The 19,676-nt window shown below is 43.0% G+C and overlaps 1 protein-coding gene across 1 annotated transcript in view; it reads right to left on the bottom strand.

The window, feature by feature from the left end:
- COL28A1 (collagen type XXVIII alpha 1 chain) overlaps positions 1 to 2,786 on the bottom strand; it is a 55,226-nt gene extending 52,440 nt beyond the window's left edge. Inside the window, exon 1 of the mRNA XM_069985122.1 lies at positions 2,747 to 2,786. The gene's annotated coding sequence lies outside the window, so the exon portion shown is untranslated. The remainder of the gene's footprint in view (positions 1 to 2,746) is intronic.
- Positions 2,787 to 19,676: the final 16,890 nt, after the last annotated feature.

The raw sequence follows: 19,676 nt of genomic DNA on the forward strand, positions 1-19,676 counted from the left end.
CTATGAAGACCATGCCCCCCCCCACTCCCACTCCCACCCAGTACAGGGAGCTCTTAAACCAAAGCAATGCTCTTAAACCAAGTTACAATTTTGAAAAACTGAGCTCTTCTTGCAAAATGTTCTCAATCCAAGTTACTCTTAAACCAAGGTACCACTGTATTACATTTATGTTTTCAAAATTTGAATTGCACTCACACAAGCCTCAGAAATATGGGGCTATCTTTTTCTTTTTTTTTTATAGGTGCCAAATGTTTTAAAATAAATTGAGGTGCCAAAACATAAGAAACATTACAAAAAAGGAAACTACGCCCCTCAGGGAATTTATCTAGGGGGGTAGTGACTAGGTAGGAACATAAACGCCCCAAAATGTATTATGCAATTTCATATGGCTTCATAAACTATTGTTTGGGTATATGGCAAGGCTTAGAAAGAAAGGAGAGCCACACTGCATATTTAGCACAGATTTAGACTCGTTTTAAGGCATCATGCGCATTTGCACTGACCCCCCCTCCCAACATGGCACCAGTACAGTGAAAGCCCCCCATAAGTGACCATCATTTTGGGGTAATATGAGCATAGGTGTTGGAGAAAAGCTTTTAACATTGGGCTGTAAAAATGAAAATCTACATTTTTCCTAATAATATGTACATTTAGTAATTAATAATTTTCAGAAGGAACACAGGGGGTAAAAGCTCTCAGGTTTGAATGAACCGGGTTTTGACATTGTAAATGTGCTCTGCCACTTAATTCCATCTCTATAGGTATGACAAAGATGGCAGACCAAATAGTGAAATAAAGCATCCAGCTATTTTGTGCAGTCGAATACCCTGGGAATAAAGCAGTGGTCCAGTATGACCCAGCGTATTTTTCTGTCCAGTATGAATGTTGCTGCTTCATTCCTAAAGGATCACTCAGGGACCCAATTTTCTGACTGTGGTATCTACAGGGTAAGGCTATATTCACACTACGTAAAAGTACGTCCGTTGTTGCCGATGGCAACATTGGCCGTACTTTTGGCGCGGTGGAACAATGCCTGTTTCTTTATGGGATCCCGGCCGGAGCGTATGCACATCATATACGCTCCATCCGGGATCCCATACGGGGCCGCAAATAACTGACATTCAGGCCGCTTGCTTCACTGTGCGCTATGGATGCCGGTTGCATCATCTGGCCGGTACTTAAGTACCGGCCGCGATGGTCCGGGCGCAGACTGGCCGTTCCGTTACCCGGCCGGAGTCACGGAACGGCCGGTCTGATACGTAGTGTGCACATAGCCTAAAACTGCCAAGACTGGATTCATTGCCAGTCTCTGCAGTTGTGGTGGCAGCACTGCTGTGTTTGACAGCTAAAGGCCCTATAACACCAAGCGATTATCAGCTGTATTTGGCCTATTACCAACCGTTCCGGCCAATAATCATTTGGTGTATTAGGACGTTAAAAGTCAATGATCAGCCGACATGCGCAATGTCAGCTGATCATTGGCTTTCAACTTGTTGAAATTACCTGATCATGTCAGTGCTGGTCTGTTGCCTGTCACTTCAAGTAATAGGAGCAGCAGCAGACCTCTGCTGACTTCAATAGGCAGCCTGGACGATCTAAGGATCAGATTGTTCAGGTCACAGCTCCCCGCCCCCCACCCTTCTCCACAATCACTGTCTGTGCATGTAATAGCACGACAGGCTGGTCCTTGCTTCCTCCTGCAAATCGTGCTGTGTAATATGGCCTTAACTCCAGCCGCCAAACAGGTGGGGTCTCCTTTTTTATATGATGCCAGTTGGGTGATCTTGTTGAAATTTATGACTGATTATAGACTAGGGAAAGTATTCAGTTTCAAGAAGTTGAGAAAAACTGCTGTAGGACTAGTTGGAAAAATAATGTATTAGAGGTCAACTGGTTGCCACGTGTGAGATTGTGTGAAGGGAGGCAGTACCATTGCCGATAATGTCTTGAAGGCAACCCAACCTCCATGCCAAGAGATGCCATAAGCAAGACAACCAAAAATGATTGGGGTTGTGTGGCCATAGCCATGATGTTTTCTAGTAAATACTAATTTTACAGGATCATATTTTCCCTGTCTGTCATACTGTATATCACCGCCGTCTCATCCTTGACCCTTCACATTGAACAGCTGAAAGGTGCGCCGACTGTAGCTAGCGGACATGTTTGTGAGTTATGAATAATTACAAGTAATTTTTGCAGTATCTTCCATCACATTCCATAATGTATCTTGTGTTACGGTTGTAATTCTTTACTGTGAACCTCTAAGTGGGATAACACAAATCCCATAAATCTGCCAGGCCCTTGGGTAGGGAACGATTGACTACATTTTTCCAAGTTCAGTATATTTAATAGTGTGAATTACGTGTTTTCTCTCTGGTAGGTAAGTGGATCACATAATGTAATCCTTCACATCAGAGTCACTATGGGAGGTTGAGAATGTTAGCGTTTATTGGAAAGGCCTTAAAAAAGGGGTAAGATGGGAGTTAAACTGGGTTTAAACAATAATAATGCTTTTATTTGTATAATAAAAATAGATTCAGCAGGACTTCACCTATCTGTATGTTTTTTGGGAGTGGGAGGAAACCCGAGTACCCACGCAAACACGGGGAGAACATACAAACTCTTTGTAGATGTTGCCCAGCGCTGCAAGGCTACAGTGCTAACCACTGAGCCACCGTACTGCCCAGTTTAAAAAAAAAATCAAACAGAAAAAAACACAAACAAATAATGACTTGATCACACTTACCAGGTCCTTACTGACCTGGACCACTTCATGGTTCCTTAAGGGAAGAGGGAACTAAAATGGCAGTAGGCACTATGGGGAAGATTTATCAAACATAGTGTAAAGTGAAACTGGCTCAGTTGCCCCTAGCAACCAATCAGATTTCACCTTTCATTCCTCACAGACTCTTTGGAAAATGAAATCTGATTGGTTGCTAGGGGCAACTGAGCCAGTTTCACTTTACACCATGTTTGATAACTCTCCCCCTATGACTATAAGGGTGTGTGCACACTATGGATTTGCGCATATGACCCGAGGCGGATTCCGTCGCGGGTCATACGCGGGAATTCCGTAGTGTGCACGCACCCTAACAGAGTAATGTCAAATTTTTTTTTTTTATGTGTCTGCCTTAATAGAATTTTTTTAAGGGACGGGTCACAGACACATGGGAAAAGTTTTGATGTGTCAGGGTCACACCCCCACGGCAGAAGAGTGCTGTTATGTGTCTAATTCTCAGCTTGCTTCCTTTTCCATCTTGCTGAATGAGAGACGTATAATGGAGCTTGTCTCGTGCAGTGAGATGGAGATCATAGGAAGCCGAGGTGTGAACCACATAACTCGTTTTAGCGCATCATGTCAAACGTTTTTCTTCTAATAACAAGGACACTTTTAAATTATCCCAATTAAAATATGTTTTGTCTGATCTAATAGATGATAAACCCATCACTGGGAAAATATAGTCCAATCTGTGGCTGGTATGTTAGAGAGCTATAGGACCTATATACATCTGTACGTGTATGAGAAGTAGGTCACATGACTTTTCCACACTGGCTAGAAGCTACTGAATAGTTCTATGGGAGGAGTCCCAACCTAAAGTTCTAACCTCTCTTCCCAACTGTAGTGAAAGCTGTAGCCTGGCTCAGGCCAGTGACTTAGCTCCTGTGCACTATTCTCTGCCAGCAGAAAGATAGTAAACCCTGCCCCTGCTAGAGATAGTGCTATGGGACATCCATAAATCATTATGACCTTACACCCTGCCATAGGGAATTATAGCACATCCAACCATGAGTAATCAAAAGTGGTGACCACAGGGAGCTAACCTGTATAATAGTAGCTCGCGGTATAAGGCTATGTTCACACTACGTAAAACAACGGCCGTAATCCTCGCTGCAAAACTACAGCCGTTGTTTTGAGGTTTATAAACTTGGCTGCAATATATACGAACTACGGTCGTACAATGCACACTACGTATCAGACAACGGCCGTTGTTTATACGGCCCCGTGAAAAATGAACATGTCAATTATTTCCAGCTGGTAATGCTCCAACAACGGCCTTGGATTTCAATGCGGCCGCGAACGTAAAACTTATATCTGCCGAATTAAACTTGATTTTAATGTAAAAAATGTTCTGAGTGGTTTCTCTGGCTGGGCGCAGTATTTTAAGTAAATGACCTGTGTCAGCCCGCTTAGAAACATGCTAGGAAGCAAATTTAAACGACGGACGTAGTTTCGCGACTAGCCCATATGCTCGTATTTCTACGGCTGTAGTTTCAGGCGTACGTGTCCGGCCGGGTGAAAACAACGGCCGTTAATTTACGCTGTATGAACATAGCCTAAATAATCAATTTCTAAACTGTATTCCTAAAGTAATATTTAAAAAGTGCCTAACGTCTTCTCTGGAGTTTAACTAAACCCTCCTTTACTAAGAGCTACCAAGGGAAAAGTAGGCTGTTCTCATACACTGAAGCCAAACTTGTGTAAACATTCCATCATCCTAAGCCTTAAAAGACTGTATACTTTATTGCAATCTTCTTTAGCTTCACCCATGCATTTTCATTGCATTACCGCATCCTTTAATTGCAGTCTTTAAAGTGTCACTGTCGTTTAATTTTTTTTTTTTTCAGAAATCAAGTACAGGCGATTTTAAGAAACTTTGTAATTGGGTTTATTAGCCGGAAAAGCTGTTTGAAGCTCTCCCCCCTGTCTTCATGGTTCTCTTATGGAGAGGGGAGGGGTGGAGGGAAATGAGGCACCAAAACAGGACAACAAAGAGTTAATTTACAGCTACATCACCGGGCTATCTCCTCTGAAGACAGCACTGACCTCTCTGACCTCTGAATACTGGCTTTCACACAGCTCCCACTGTGTAATCCTTTGTTCTCTGCTCTCTGCTGGCGACTAATCTCCCTCCTTCCTCCTCTCTCCTCTCCATAGGTTACACAGGGCTCGACTGATGTAAAAGAGTCGAGATTTCCTGATAATGAGCAGTAAATGAGAGAGAGGAGGGAGGGGGGACCTGGGGAAAGGCTTTTTGAATGCAGATAATGGCATATTTGCCTAATAAACCCAATAACAACATTTCTTAACCCCTAGATGACCCAGGGCGTATAGTTACGCCATGGAAGTCTGTCCCCAGACGACCTAGGGCGTAACTGTACGCCCTGGGTGTTTCTCCCGCTATGAAGCGTGCTCCGGAGCGGAGCGCGCTTCATAGGAGGTGGGGGCCGGCTGCAGTGAGCAGCCGGGACCTCACTGGTAATGACACGCTGCAGCGATCGTGCTGCCGCGTGTCATTAACTCCTTAAACGCCGCGATCGCGGCGCCACCGCAGCGTTTAAGTGTAAGTGACAGGGGGAGTCCCCTGTCACTTACCGATCGGGACCCCCGCAGTGTGACTGCGGGGGTCCCGATCGGTAAAACGGACTGCCGGAGGTCTCTCACCTGCCTCCGTGCGGTCCGATCGGCAATCTGCTGCACTGAGCCTGCACAGGCAGGCTCAATGAGCAGATCGCCGATAACACTGATCAATGCTATGCCTATGGCATAGCAATCATCAGTGTAAAAATCCAAGTACTGGATGTACAAGTCCCCCAAAGGGACTTCAAATGTGTAAAAAAAAAAGTTAAAAACACTAACACACTACCCCAAAACCCCTCCCCCAATAAAAGTTGAAATCACCCCCTTTCCCATTATATAAATAAAACATATAAAAATAAATAAACAAATAAACATATAATATACCGTAGCGTGCGTAATTGTCCGATCTATTAAAATATAACAAGCATCATTGTGATCGGCGAACGGCGTACACGAAAAGAGGGGAAAAAGTGCGCGGATTACCGATTTTATGTTACATTATATAGAAAAAAAAATTATAAAAAGTGATCAAAACGTCCGATCTTCACAAATATGGTATTAATAAAAACTAGAGATCATGGCGGAAAAAATGACACCCCATACAGCCTCATAGGTGAAAAAATAAAACCGTTATAAGCGTCACAATAGGCCCATTTTATTTATAATTAATTGCCAAAAAAAAAAGGATTTCATTTAAAAAAAATATATATAACATTAGAGAATCTGTGTAACCTGCATATGGTTGTGTTCGGACTGACTTATAGAATAATAGTGTCATGTCGCTGTTACCATATAGTGCATTACGTAGACACAGGAACCCCCCAAACGTTACCATATTGCATTCTTTTTTACGATTTCACCAATTTATATCTTCATAAATAATATATTTGGGATTCCATCATACATGTTATGGTAAAATGAATGGCGCCATTACACAGTACAACTATTCCTGTAACAAACAAGCACTTACATGGCTTGTAGATAGAAAACTGAGAGTGCTAGAGCTCTTAGAAGGGGAGGAGGGAAAAACGGAAACACTAAGATTAAAATTTGCGTGGTCCACTGGGTCATTTTGGGCCTGGTCCTCAAAGGGTTAAAATCGCCTGTACTTTGATTTCTCAAAAAAACAAACAAACAAAAAAACCCGACAGTGACACTTTAGGTATTATATTGCTGTAATTCATAATGTACATTCTGCCCAGCCACCCTTCATTTCATTACTGCAATGAAATTCCAACGTGTGTGAACATACCCTTACTGAAAATATTGTTCCTGGCTCAAGTTTGCACCTTTGTTGTGTCCAATTTATACCTCACAGGCTCACCTGCCCCCAGACACCATTACCATAAAGTGCACTGGAGTCAAGGACTAACCTCACATGTGCAAAGCCCCATTGGCAAAGGTTGCTGAGACTATCAAGAAGGTGCTCAGGGTCAAGCTGAAGCCCTCAAGCTATTGTGATACTATAGACTCTACTTAGAGTACTACTTTGCTTAGCTGGCCCTACACTACAACACCCATCTCCCACATCACATGGCCACCACATAGCTGTCAACCTCCTTTATTTAAGCAGAATTCACTAGTAGTGTATATATTGGTCTTTAAAGCCAAACAACCCCTATAGCATGGGTAGGGAACCTTGGTTCTCCAGCTGTTTCCAAACTACAACTCCCATCATGTCTGGACAGCCAAAGCTTTAGCTTTGGCTGTCCAGGCATGATGGGAGTTGTAGTTTTGCAACAGCTGGAGGGCCAAGGTTCCCTACCCCTGCCCTATAGGCTGAGTTCACATGGCCGCTAATAATGATCATGATCAGTATTATCAGCCATCTATTTACAAGTCAACCGCCTTCCCCAATATAACTACGCAGTGGGCACATAGCTTGGCAAATTTTCGGTCAAACTCGGACAAATTTGTTAAAGCATGTTGTTGTAAAAGTTTAAAAAATTGGAAAATCACAATTTTAAAAAATGTCAATCAGCCAGTCAGTTATCCAATTTCCTCCATTTCTCTCCTCTCTGTCCCTAAATCGCTCTGTTAAGCCCCTATTGCACAGCGCGATTTGCTTGCTCCTTGTCCCCCGGCTCGCTGCCAGTGCTATTACACACGCCGGCAGCGAGCGGGTAAGAGCCAGGGGGGCCCCAGGGAGCTGCAGGGGGGCTGCCCGGGTGATTACTAGATCGTCCGGGCAGCCCATAGAAGATAGCGGTGGTCTGCTGACACTGCTCCTATTAAATGTAGCAATGGCAGCATATCGCTGCTATCCTGATAGTTGTTTCAACATTGTGCATGTCGGCTGATCATTGTCTTCTATTACACCAAGCGATTATCAGCTGTAACGGTTGGTATTGGATGAATACAGCTGATAATCGCTTCGTGTAATATGGCCTTTAGTCTCTCCCTGCTCTGCTCTAACTGCTGCCATCCTGCTCTCTCCTCCACACACAGCCGACTGGCCACCTCCATTACCGAACCGCCTTATATAGAGGGGGAGGTGCTGACATCACAGAGGGGCTTACAGCTGATTGGACAGGTGCTAGAGATTATGGCTAATCCCTTTCTCCCACCCAGTGACGCTCCAGATAGCATGTGCAGCCGCCATTTTTTTTACGAATTTCCTTAACGGATCGGCGGTAATTCGCTTTGCAAATTGAAAGCACGATTCACAGCGAATCTTGATTCACTTTGCTCATCTCTAATTGTATTAATAAATGGATTGAACTAGTTATTATGCTAATTAACCTGTCTATACATATACGCGGCACCCTCTCTCTCAACATTTCTAGTCTTGTTACGACCTTCCTTATTTCTGCAGAAAATAGAAATTCCAAAAATTTCTTACAAAAGTAATAAAGCAAACCCTGTAGGAGATTTTTGGCTCTCTATAATAGTGATAGTAAACCCGAAGAAAAAAGCATCTGATCATACGTTATCCTTGTCTCATCCCAGTATCCATCTGACAGCAGGTATAGCACAAACCAGAATATAAAAGAGACTCATGCCGTGATTCATCTTGTATCTCACATGCTGAAACTCGCCGTCTCAGCGTGAAATCCATTTGTGGCAGGCAATGTGTTTATAGCATTTAGCCTTTTATTCTATTGCCTCCGTCAAGTAATATAAACTTGTTTGTGTAGGTTATAATATCTTTTATGTTTGTTTACTTGCATCTGGCTTCTTAGAGGATAAATTACCCCCGCGTCTTATGTACAAAACAAAAGTATATAGATATAGATTAACTCCTCAATTGTCGTCTTTTTTTTTCTTTGGATCCTACCGAGGAAAATTCCACTCGTCATTTTACTTACAGACCCTTCAATTCCTAATAAAACTGCTCGTAAAATGCAGCTGGTTTCCGATGCTGAAACTATTTCGCTCTGCATTTAGCAGAATGGTGTTCTTTTAAAAACCAGAGCCAGCTGTGGTCAGGATAGGCGCGCTATTCCAAGTTACATCCTGGAGGCGAAAATAGTTTTGTAGAATGGAGCTGTCACTGAAGAATGCACCTCTGGAAGATTCAGGTTTGTTTGCCACTAGGCTTTTTGGGTGTAGAGCTTTGAGATGGCCATTCACTGTCTGATATTGGTGTAGCAAAAATAAGAGATGGACTGAAATAATTACTTATGGACGATGAAACCAGTGAATGTTCCTTAAATAGAACCATTTGTAGTGATATCAAGTCATTCCAATCTATGATCTAGGCCCCCTGAATAGTAAAAAAATAAAAATAAAATTAAAAACCACATAAAAGAAGACCCAAAGAGCAGACTTGCCGAACTGTTTGGGTTCGGCAATGCTCTCCAGGGCCGTTTCTAGATAATTTGGACTACAGGATGAATCTTGATAAAAGTTATGAAGAAGCAGTGTGTGTATTATGGAATAGAGTAGTGTTACCCAACCTTTTTCAACTTAAGGCAAAAAAGTAATTCAGCGACTCACAGTTGATGTCTTCTGAGGCGTTCACTTTCCTTTTCCTCATGATTTGTCCCAGACAACCAGGATGATTTTTTGCAGCAACAAGAAACCTGCCAGACAAATATCTTAGGCCCCACACTTCAACTTTTTTGTGTCATGTGCAGTAAAGTCAGTAGGTATGTGGGTTGCCCCCTGTATATAGGATCCCCTGCTGTGCCCCATATAGTAATAATGCTTCCTGCTGTGCCTTCATATAGTAATAATGCCCCCTGCTGTGCCCCTCCATATAGTAATAATTCACCCTGTGTTCTGCCCCATAGTAATAATGCCCCCTATGCTCTGTCCCCATAGTAATAATCCCTCCTGTGCTGCCCCCATAGTAATAATCCCCCCTGTGATGTTCCCACAGGAGGGATATTACTATTAGAACTATTAGAACTGCAAGTCCCAGCAGACCCGATGGCCATACACTGGGCTGACATGTGTATGACCATCGGGTACGCTGGGACTTGCAGATCTAATAGTAGTGACATTCCTGTAGATAGAGCAGCAGGTTCAAGTAGGAACCAATAGCACAGCTTAGACCAGGGTATGGGAGGTGTGCCAAAGCAGGGAGGGAGTGTCCAGGGGCTCAGAGCCACAGCTATGGCTGTATCCCAGTTTTCCAGGCGGTCCTCCCGCTGAATCCGCCTGCTGCACGGAGCGGGCAGACAGCGGAAATCACTACCGGTTCGGACCATCCCTAATTCATATATATATATATATATATATATATATATATATATATAGCTGTAGGGTACAATGTTGGCTGCATTCAGAAAACATCAAAATGTTCTTCTTTCCTTTACAAAACCTATTGGACCCTTACATAAAAAAATTGGAGCAGTATTTTTTTGGTTCTGTTATGAAGGATGTTCATACTACGTGAGGAACAAGGACACCAGCTGATTTGAAAACAATATTTTTTCCTTGGACTTCCACTTTAATTCATTCCTACTACTTCATAGTCTGTTATATTAAGATTTGCATTGATACCCTTATGTCATGAACCCCTTATAACCTCAGCGAGTTGAGAAAAAAGTGGTGATTCCTGTTGGCACCAAACCCTCATTTGAAAACCAGCCAGGTGTCTCCAACATAGATGACTGATGAAGAGGGGATTCTCACCCTCGAAACGTGTAGCATATTAATAACGTGTGACTTAACTCCAGGAGCTGTGAGCAACCTCTTGGTAAGTTTAGGACACCTTGCTGGTTTACACATGAGGGTTTGGCACCAACAGGAACCCACCACTTTTTTCTCAACTCGCTGCAGTTCTACTTTGCAACGGTTACCCAGCTGGGGATTGGAAGGTGGCCGGCAGTAACCCTGTTATATATAACTACCTGCGCACATTAGAATAGTGCCTAATTGTGTACGACCCCTCCAGGTGAGTGTGCATGACTATAGTTTTCATCTATATGCTATTTTTTTTTTTATTGAACTGCACATGCAGCTCTTTTGTATCCTTCTTTTCTATTCACATATGTCATGAACCCCTTGGTTTTTATGTTCACTTCCTTCTAGTCCTCAGGGTATAGAAAAATGAGTAGGATAATTAGGAAAAAAGCTTTAAACAAATAGTAAACAACATGAGCAAGGGGCCTGGTCTACTGTCACGCTCAGTGTAGGTTTTTCATAGTTGGACTTTATGGGTCCTATAATTTTGCCATAGTTCGGGCCCACCAGCTCCCTTGTCCTCTGGTGGGCCAGTCTAACATTGAATAAATTACATTACTATTTGGACTTCACTTGGAAAAATAGGCAAGTCCAAAACAAGTAAAATAATAATGGATCCAATAGCATTTGGCCTTTAAAAATGAGAATGTGGACACAGTAAAGTCTACCATATGCCCTGATCTTTTCAGATGAACAAAGCCGATAAAATGAAGCGTGCTCAGATACCATCAATAATCTATCTGCCTGTGGTGTGTGCATTGGCTGCTGGTGTCTTGACCTTTGGCTCTGTAGTTTACTGTATATGATTTTACTACAGTCTACAGCCTCTACCTGGCTGACCTGTTATCACCACTGACCCGAGATACATCCGACACCTGTGGAGGAATAACAAATCACTTGTTGTCATCCAAAAATCTTTGGTCTTCCATTCAAGGTCTATAGAATAATGAACTTATTGAACTATGTGATGCCCACTGAAAACACTCTAAGCAGTGTCCATTTTAAGGTTGGTGAGATGAAATGCTGGACAAAGTCCAGGGGAGAGAGTGGCACTGTTTTTAGAAAAGTATAATGGAATTTTTTACCATATACTTTTTAGAAAAGTGTAATGGAATTTTTTACCCAACCACAAACAAGCTCATTAGGAAATCAGGAATATATATGTGTTATTTGTATTAGCATAATAACTTATATGTAATAAGCATTAGGCTATGTTCCCACGATGTACCGAGAAGCGCTAACGGCCATTGTTGTAAAACAATGGCCCAAATTAGTGTTCATGATCATTAATTCGGGCCGTTGTTTTACAACAGCCATTGCTTGCAAACCTTAGAACATCGTGGGAATGTAGCAGTAAAACTGTACTAAGGGTAAAGTTTGGATCAAGGCTGGCCATCTGTATCTGCCATTAGGTAAGATGAGTATCTTGCCTCAGGCAGCAGATTGCAGAGTGGAGCTTACACAGTGTAGGACCAGAAACAGGAGCAGCAACATCCCATCCCATTTTATCCTATCTCATCCTCTGCCCAGTGGCACATCACAATATGGGCAGATTGGGTGGCTGCCTGGGGCCCATGGCTTCACACACCTCACAATTTCTGCTTCAGCCCCTGGGCTACAGGCTCTGGATCCCTAGGTGAGTGCTGCTTCCCTTTGACAGAGCAGTAGCAATTGTCTCCCTGTGGGACACAGCGGGGATACTATTACTGTTTTAGGGGCACGATTATTGTGTGGGGTACAAAAGGAGGCACTATCATCAACTAGCGGATGGGGAGTTTGTATAAAGATAATAAATAAGCAAAGGTTGTCTACACAAATTGTGGCTAGAAGAAGTAATCACAGCTGTCTGGGCAAGAAGGAAAAGAAATAAAAAAAGAAAATCTCACCTGTGAATGTAATTCTACTGTAATCACTATATAGTCTTTGTATGGGGCTTATGTTGGTCTATGTGTATTGGTTTTGTATGGGGCTAATGTTGGTTTCTGTATAGTGGTTTTCTATTCAGTAACAATATGTTGGTATTATTGAACCATTAGGCAGTGGTAATATGGAGTCAGGATGTGGCAGTATTACACAGCTGAGTTACATTATTATGGCCACTTCTTCCTTAATGTTGGCAGCGAGTAGCTTGTGAAAGATGTCACGTGTGGAGAGCTGGTGTGGTGTGTATAAAAGGGGTGCCTATATAGGCTATCTGCAAAAGTATACCTCGTTGTTTGCATGGGTATGAGAGTTGCAAAATGAGATAATAATAAGGGTGGTGGTATTTCTTAAACTGCCTGGTTCTGCTGTGGTGAAAGTGTGCTGTGAGTAAACAAATGGCACTACTGCGAATAAGGCACATGGAAATGGAGAGGTGAACGTTGGCTATGAAGGTGTGCAAAGTTGGAGCGTGCGGGACCCGGGGAGAAGAGGAGCAGAAGGAGCCCTAGACCATGGATAGGTAATGTATTTCTTTTGCAAATTGTTAGCCTCCGGCCGCACACCGCTGTTACACATAGCAGTGCGCTGTCGGTGGCCAACAATTATAGGTCTGAACCTATATCAACGATCAGCCGATGAAAAGGATCATCGGCTCATTGTTGTGTTTATTACACAGAAAGATAATGGGACGGATAGGGCTGATTCGGCCGATTATCATTGCGTGTAATAGTACCCTTAGGCTTTAGTCACACATCCCGCAAAGTTGTCTGTGATTGCAGGTCCCCGGCCATGGATCAACTAAATGTCCATTGATTTCTTTTGAGCTATTCAAACAGTTCGTTTTATTGTGGATCTGCAAACCCTACCGCAAAAAATAGGACATGTCCTAGTGCAGGGATTGCGGTACGGATTACCAATAGAAGTCTATGGGATTTGTGCTTGACGCCACTGAACGTGTGAATGAGGCCTAACACAACTAGAGATGATCGAAGAGTACTGATGTTCAGGTTAGTACGAACTCGAACCATCGGTATTTGACTCCTGCAGTCTTCCCGTTCCGTGAAGAAGGTGGAGACAGCCTGAGTCCAGCCTGGAAAACAGGAATACAGCCTAGGCCATAGGTTGCATTCCTGTTTTCCAGGCGGGACTCGAGCTGTCTCCACCTTCCTCACGGAACGGGAAGACTGCGGTAGTCAATTACTGATGGTTTGAGGTAGTACGAACCAGAACATCAGCGCTGTACGATCATCTCTAAACACAACATGACCAAAATTTCCAAATACTACCCTACCTGCCTAATTCCTGGACCTCAACCCATGTGACCGCTTGTGGGATCCCCTCAATCATTATGTTTTCTCTATGGGTCATCCCCCGTATACCCACCAGCAGTTGTGGGACGCTCTGCTGCCAGCATGGCTCCAGATACCTATGACAACCTACCAGGGCCTTACTGACTGACTCCCAGCCCATCTAGCTGCTGCCCATGGTATTGTAGTGTGGACTACTATTCAGGGTTGCTCCATGAGGCAATGGATGAGAATTTCACCTCAGCTATGGGGCAATATTTGGACATGTATGAAGTTTATTCCTGTACTTGCCTGTTTTGAAGATGGCGGAAGAGGGCACCATTTAACTATGTGCCTCGGGCAAGGAGGGATGTACCTCAGCTGCTAATATCCTTGCTTCCACCTGTAACTTTACGAAGCAGATTCCATGTTCTGGGTGCAGGGACTTACATAGTAACTGTGCTACAGACTCATCATTTCATTAAGCAGCACATTCTTCTGCAAATAGCTTTTTCTCTAAATGGCTCCTACCCTCCAGATACGCGGCTTCCCAGGTGTAAATCTGTCCATAAAGCTTAGTTAGGGCCTCAGTAATTTTGCAGTTAGATGAATACAGCGTACACCAGCTTCCTTTATAGAATTCTAGGTATGTAAAATGTCTCCCTGCACCTCTAGACTTGTAGTCTGGGAAACAAAGCTGCTTATTATCTGAAATATCCTCATGGCCTTCATTCATAAAGTAGCTTTAAAAATTGGTACACCGGATTCTGTAGCCTATAAAAGAGTTAATAGATATATGTTGCCTGAATAGCTCCTGTCACAATCTCCGTCAGCATCATTACCATTATGGCCGCCATAACATGAGAGATCGATGAGTCTCAAAGTAGGGTCAACAAAGGTAAAGGAAAAAGAATCTAGCCAAAGACATTGGGTGAAAGATGTCTGAACCTGCTCATGTGGGAACTAAGTAACAATCTAAATTTAAGGGTAGCAGATGGTATGCTAAAGGCCATTATGTTGGATGTTAACCCCTACGCGCCAGCCATATGGCTATATACATTCCTACTGCCAATGCCCCTGCGGGGACCCCAATCAGTTTCCGCAGGCAGATGGAGGTATAATATTTACCTCCATGCTGTTGGATCGGGGATCTGCATCTAGAGTCTGTCTTAGACAGACTCTACATGCAGAGTGCCAATAACACTGATCAATGCTATGCAATGGCATACCACTGACACTGTAATAGTCCTCTAGGGGGACTTAAAAAGAGTTTAAAAAAAAGTTTAACCAGCAAACCGTCTGGTACTAGTGCCAGTTGCCTAGAGCAGTTTTTGGTGAAGGCGTTAAATTAGGGGTCTGAGGGAAGCAGCGGTCATCCAACATCCAGCATCACAAGTAGGAAAGATGGCAGCAACACATGCATGGCAGTGGTGGGAGATGTCTGGAGAAGCATCTGGGGAGTTGAGGCACTCACTGCTTGGGTTACAAAAATGTATCACTATCGCACTACCCAAAATATCAGACTATCCAGTCATTAACAGAAAAAGAAAAAAAGTTATAATCACGGTATTCACAGTTACCTATCCTATGTGTATACGCTCCGGCCGGGATTCCATAGAAGGCAAGGTAATGTATATTTTCGTATTAAGCACGGCTGTTGTTGCAATCGTGAGCGGCACAGAGGAGGAAGGTAACACATACCTTCCTCCTCAGCGTCCCCAGCGCTATAGGGGGCTATCCGCAGGGTTAGATTTGTTGTGCTGATAGTTCCCCTTTAATAGGCAACATAAAATTACCCAATCCCAATACTTATGGCCGCTAGAATTCATGTAGCAGCAAAATGGAGGTCCATAACTTTATCAATTGAAACAATCATAGATAAGGTGAACCATATACACTTACAGTAATGCTTTATGAGAAAATTGAAGCTACATGGGTTGATACCTTGAATATATATAACAATGTCTGGCAACCTTGGATTGAGTATACAGCTATCCCTTCCTTACTTTATTTGCTTCACCTCTTTTGCCCCTAATAACTTTGGTCGTACCCTCTCATACCCTTCAATATACCCAATTGACCAGCAATACCTCTCACCATAGGATATATAACAACACTCATACATTCTATATTTGTTTTTTATTTGTTCTGCTGGTATACCTTGACATCTTCTACGCTGTGTATGTTCTGCGCCATGTATAGCAGCTGTGTGATTTGTCCATGGGAGTGACAATGACAGATGGACCTGGACCCAGCTTTTTGTGTTGGTTCCATATACCACAGGGCACCTTCTCAGTTGTTTTAGAGTCCAGTCCATCTGTTCTGGTGCCACAAGAGGGTATACACAATATTAGGTTTTAATGTTTTGGCTGGTCAGTGTATTCTGATATATAGAATATAATATCCTGATAGCTTATTTATTCTTCTTTTACCATAGTAGTATTTAGCTACTTATTGTGCAGATCTTCCTATAGCTGTTTAGGAATGTACCCTCACCTCTAACCTTTGGGGTTAGCTGGCCTTTAGACCTTTCCCCTCGCACAGTATGCCGACTATTTCGCTTCTGCATTTCTTACATATGTCTGCAGTAAAGCTGACTCCGCATAGTGCAATTGTCTGCTGCATAGTCAAAAGAATGACTGTAATAAGATAAAGCATTGGGGAATTATCAGACATATCCGAGCACAGAAAGGGGTATGTAGCCCCCCTCACCCACCCCTAGTCTCATTATCTTTATTACTATTAATATTACTACTTTTCCTACATAGTGAAGAATGAACATGCAGTTGCACATACATTACATCATATCATAAAGTATGAAACAAAAAAGCATTATTAACCTCTTCTTGACAAGACAATTGTTGGCAGTAGAGTTTTTAGTTTTTATATCTTTTCTCATCAGCATAGCTGGATAGGGGCTTGTTTTTTGTGGGATGAGTTATATTATTTTTAGTACCATTTATTTTAACATATGGGGGGAGATTTATCAAACTGGTGTAAAATAGAATTGTCTCAGTTGCCCGTAGCAACCAATCAGATTCCACCTCTCATGCCTCACAGATACTTTGAAAAATGAAAGGTGGAATCTGATTGGTTGCTAGGGGCAACGGAGCCAGTTTCACTTTACACCATGTTTGATAAATCTCCCCCATGATGTATTAAAAATTTAAATAACTTTTAAGTAGGGTGATATGAAAAAATGACACCAGTGATTCTTACACCAGCCGTATCGCCTGCTCGCCTAATGGGCAGGTGGTGGTGGTGGGGTGCACAGGGGGTCGAGGTGTGCCCTCCTACCAGCTCCTGATTTACCATGATTTACGCCTGCTCGCTCGTGCACCTCTTAGTAAATTTGGCCAGGAAAAAGAAGGCGGAGCTTTATTTAAGCCTTTCTTCATAAATGTCCCCTATATGTTCATCTACAGGTAAGATCGAAAATGCTGATGCTAAATTTAAGAAGTTTTGGTTATGTTTTATGTTAAAAAAGTAAAAAATGATTTTCTAATCACTTGAGGCTCACAAAGTAACTTAAAGGGGTAGTGCGGCGCTAAACAATTTTTCACGAAATAACACACATTGCAAAGTTATACAACTTAGTAATGTATATTATGTATGTGAATGGCCCCCTTCCCCGTGTTTCCCCCCACCCACGCCAGACCCGGAAGTGTGATGCACTATACTCACCTGATTCATGTCGACCCCCGTCCGCCATCTTGGGCCGAACCGCTCCATCCGTCCCTCGTGCTGGCCCCCCTCTGCCGCGTCATAACTGTGCTCAGCCGCGATTGGCTGAGCACAGTTATGCTCAGCCAATCGTGGCTGAGCAGCTGATGACGCGGCAGAGGGGGGCCGACACGAGGGACGGATGGAGCGGTTCGGCTGGCCGCCCGAAGATTACATCATTGTCCCAAGATAGCGAACGGGGGTCGACACGAATCAGGTAAGTATAGTGCATCACACTTCCGGGTCTGGCTTGGGTGGGGGGAAACACGGGGAAGGGGGCCATTCACATACATAATATACATTACAAAGTTGTATAACTTTGTAATGTGTGTTATTTTGTGAATAATTGTTTAGCGCCGCACTACCCCTTTAACCCCTTAGCGACCCATGATGTATCTCATACGTCATGGTGCCGCGGGGGGTGTTCAGAGCGGGGTCCCGCCGGGACCCCGCTCTGAACGGCGCTGATCCCGGCTGACATGTCTAGCCGGGCAGTGCCTCTATTAGCCGGCGCGGGTCCCGTTGCCGCGCCGGCTAATTAATCCTCTAAGTGCAGCTGTCAAACCTGACAGCTGCACTTAGAGGCTTTGCTCCGCACGTCCCTGGTGTCTAGTGGGACGGATCTCCCCCCGCGATCGGGGAGATCCGTTCTTCTGGCCGGCCCGGGCCTTTCCGGGTCATTCCGACGCTGATCCCGGCTCGGCAATAGATTGCTATGGCCTGCAGCAGGCCATAGCAATCTATGACCGATCTCATCGATCTTTGCTGTATATATACACAGCATTGATCTCTAGGGGGACTTCTAGTTACAGTAAAAATAAAAGTAAAAAGGTTTTTTTATTAATAAAAAATCCCCTCCCCTATTAAAAGTCCAAATCACCCCCCTTTTCCCATTTTATAAATAAAAATAAATAAATAAACAAATAAACAAACATGTTTGGTATCGCCACGCGTGTAATCGCCCGAACTATTAATTAATCACATTACTGATCTCGCACGGTAAACGGCGTAAGCGGCAAAAAATTTCAAAGTGCAAAATTGCGCATTTTTGGTCGCATCAAATCCAGAAAAAATGTAATAAAAAGTGATCAAAAAGTCGTATATATGCGCAATCAAGGTACCGATAGAAAGAACACATCATGGCGCAAAAAATGACACCTCACACAGCCCCATAGACCAAAGAATAAAAGCGCTATAAGCATGGGAATGGAGCGATTTTAAGGAACATATATCTGTTAACAATGGTTTGAATTTTTTACAAGCCAAAAGATAATATAAAAGTTATACATGTTACATATCGTAATCGTAACGACTTGAGGAACATGCATAACAAGTCAGTTTTACCATAGGGCGAACAGCGTAAATGCAAAATTTCCCGAAATCAAAACAAATTCATTTTTTTATCAATTTGACAGCACCAATGATTTTTTTCCAGTTTCACAGCATATGTTATGGAAAAATAATGCCTGTCATTGCAAAGTAAAATTGGTTTCGCAAAAAATAAGCGCTATGGACTTTTAAACATAAAGTGGAAAAAGCAAAAGTGCAAAAACGAAAATTGGCTTTGACCTTAAGGGGTTAAAGGAGAAGTCCAGCGAAAATTTTTGTTAAAGTATTTTAATCCCCCCCCCCCCCCAAAGTTATACAAATCACCAATATACACTTATTACAGGAAATGCTTATAAAGTGCTTTTTTCACACACAGTAAATAATACCGCAATAATTTACCTAATTTTGAGGTAAACATAGAGGGGGAGATTTATCAAAGAGTGTAAAATTTAGACTGGTGCAAACTTGCCACAGCAACCAATCACAGCTCCTCTTTCCTTTCACCAGAGCTGGAAGCTGAGCTGTGATTGGTTGCTGTGGGCAGTTTGCACCAGTCTAAAATTTACACCCTTTGATGAATCTCCCGCCTAAGTGTATTTTTCAGTGTGAGGCTATGTTCCTACTATTATTAACAACCGTCTATTTTGCAAGACATTCACCTTCCCTGATATTATTACTTAGTGGGAACACAGCCTTAGAGTAAGTTCAGTAGTAATCATGGCCGTTGTTGCCGATTTTCAACAATGGTCGTGATTACTACTGAACTTACAATGTGCTGCAGCTCAGGGAATCCCAGCCGGAGTGTATACACATACTGACAGGTTCTCTGCGGGCCTTATTCAATGAATAGCGACCGCAATGTCAGTTTTTTGTGGCGCCGCTAGGGATCCCGGCCTATGGGGGAGATTTATGAAAGGGTGTAA

The sequence above is a fragment of the Dendropsophus ebraccatus genome, chromosome 9 (assembly GCF_027789765.1).
Source record: "Dendropsophus ebraccatus isolate aDenEbr1 chromosome 9, aDenEbr1.pat, whole genome shotgun sequence".
NCBI classification, from domain to species: domain Eukaryota; kingdom Metazoa; phylum Chordata; class Amphibia; order Anura; family Hylidae; genus Dendropsophus; species Dendropsophus ebraccatus.